Here is a 2635-nt window from a genome sequence, read left to right on the forward strand (position 1 = left end):
CTAGCCTTGACTCTCACCCTCTGGTTCCTGGATCTTTAGTCTCTAGGAGCCCGGATGACTGCAGCTCCATCCCAGCCAACCCACTGCCGTCTCCAAGAGGCAGGTCACACTGAGTATCAGGAAATCAGAAAAGCTCAGCCCTTGGCTTTGGAATGCCCAACCAGTGGCTCTGCCTCACTAACTCTGTGTGGTTTGGGCGATGCTGTACTTACTTTGCATTCCTGAAAAGTCATAGGCACCCTGAGAGGCCAGGGGAACTCAGCATTTGCTGAGGATCACCCAACTAAGAGAATCTTAGTGGAGCATTGATGGTGCAGTACTGGAAATAGAGGTGAGGTGGGGGAAATAGACATTCGTTGAGTACCTACTATGTGCTGAACACTCACAACTCTGAGTAGCTCTTGTTATGCTCAGATTACAGAGGTGGAAACTGAGGCTCAGAGAGATTAAGTAATTTGCTTGGACTAGGAATGCTTGGACTCCGCTCTCTCCTGCCTCCTGCACAGGTGCTTGTTTGTGCCCCTAGAACAGTGAAGGACGGGACCCTCAGAGGTGTGTGGGCCCAGGTATGCGACAGATCGTGCTGGTTTTGCCCTTGGGTGTGTGAATGTGTAGAATCAGGGAGTTCCCTGGTTACATTGCTGTTCAGCTCAGTTGCTAATAGACACGGGATTGGGAAATTTGCTGCAGAATGTCCTGCAAAATGCTGTTAATTATTCGACCAAAAGGAAGAGTATGCAGATGGAAAGAGATCTGGGTGGGGAGTCAAGATCCCTGGGTTCCGTCCTGCCCCTGCCACCGACGAGCTGGTGGACTCGAGGCTTCTTTAGAGCTCATGTCCTCACTGGCAAGATAAGAACGTGGACAAGGTGACCCCTACGGAAAGTAGTATGCATTTTCTGAGCACTGATCACTTTAAAACGTATAAACTCTCTAAAGTGGAATCAGCGAACCAGAGGTGTGCAAGTCCTCTAACGTAGGACTTGTACTTAGGGAAAAAGTGACTTGGAATAACACTTGAGCTGAGACCATCGAGATCCTCTAGTCCAATCTCCTGAATTCACAGATGAGACACTAAGGCCCAGAGGGAGGGAGGTTCTTGCTCAAGGTCACACAAGAACAGGTGCAGGGAGAGCTCCACCCCTAGGGAGAGGCCTGCTGGCATGCCAGCAAAGAATGGGGGAAGAAATCCCAGTTGCTAGGAGGCAAAGCTGATGGGTAAGGAAACACGGGGACAGGTTGTGTTTGGGGATCTGTGCAGCACTAGGACCTGTTGCCATGGGGATGAGAAAGCACGACAAGTTAAGTACAGAAAGGAGGGCTGGGAGCAAGGGTGGAGGGGGCTGAGCCCCCGCCCTCGATGTTAGCTATAGTCTGTCTGTTCCCCAGTGGAAGACAACAAAAGCACACAGGTGGCTTCTACCTCCAGTGAAAAACTAGTCACAGGAGAGGTACAGCACCTTACACTGATTTGGGGCTCAGCCATCCATTTTGCTCTAAGCCTAATGTTTCCATCTTGAAGGTGATCCTGTTCACTTGTGGTTTGGGGGAAATTATTTTTCTTGCATCGGGCCCCTTCCAGGGCAGGCCGGGGAGAAACCTCAGGCTTCAGCCACTGTTATTTTCAATCCTTTCTGGGAAATGCCCCCCCCCCCAAAAATTGCCGCCACCAGTCTCAGCCCAGGAGGTGAGTGTGACAGCAGGTGCCGCTGGGAGGAAGAGTGACAAGCAAGGGAAGGAAAGATAGGCCTTGATTTCTCAGTGTGTGGAGCACGGATGGCAGTTAGGAAAATTCCCCATAAAACACTTTAAGCTCAACTGGTGGTGACTTAAGTTTCCCAAGTTCTGGGATTGGTGGAAGAAATGGAAAATCTGAACAATTCTGAGAAGAGAGAAAACCCAAGGCCCTGGGGACCCCAACGAGGCCCTCCCTTCAAGGAGTTAAATCTGGTGATGTCTTGAAAACACCATTTTAGAGAACAACACCTTTAATGTAAAGGCTGCTGTTTCCAGGTAATAGTGGGGCAAGTTGAGATCTTTCATTTAATTTATTGAGGACCAAGCCTTGATCACTCCACACCCAGGCATAGCCACTCTGCTCTAAGAGCAAGCGTTGCTGTATTCAGTCTCTGCTGGAGAGACCTGTCTCACCTCGTCACAGGTCTATACAGACACCCAAGTGTGTCAACAGAGAACCACCAGAGTGCCCATACTAGCAGTTAAAAAGCAGACAGTCCATTTAAAGTGATGTCTGTTAGACATGCTGATTTCCTTAGGTGTGAAGCCAGGGTTGTGGTTACGTGGGAGACGCACACTGAGGTATTTAGAAGTGGTGACAGGACATCTTGCCCCTAAATGTTTTGCCCCAAAGAATAAAGTATACGTAAACAAATGTGGCAAAATGTTAATATATCAGTGAATCCAGATAAGGAATAGAGTGTTCAAAATGTGTACTAGTCCAGCTTTTTTTTTTTTTTACAGAATTGAAAAGTTTAAGCTAAAAAGTGGGTAGTTAACTTTTTCCAGAACTTGGAATCTACGATCTGATTGAAGCAGTAAAATATCTCCACTGATAGGCTAGGAGTGCTTCCTGGGTTCAGACCTCTCCCAAATCAAGATTCCATCACTTACCAAC

Source organism: Balaenoptera borealis, assembly GCF_965194805.1.
Source record: "Balaenoptera borealis genome assembly, chromosome: 11".
In the NCBI taxonomy this organism is placed as follows: Eukaryota; Metazoa; Chordata; class Mammalia; order Artiodactyla; family Balaenopteridae; genus Balaenoptera; species Balaenoptera borealis.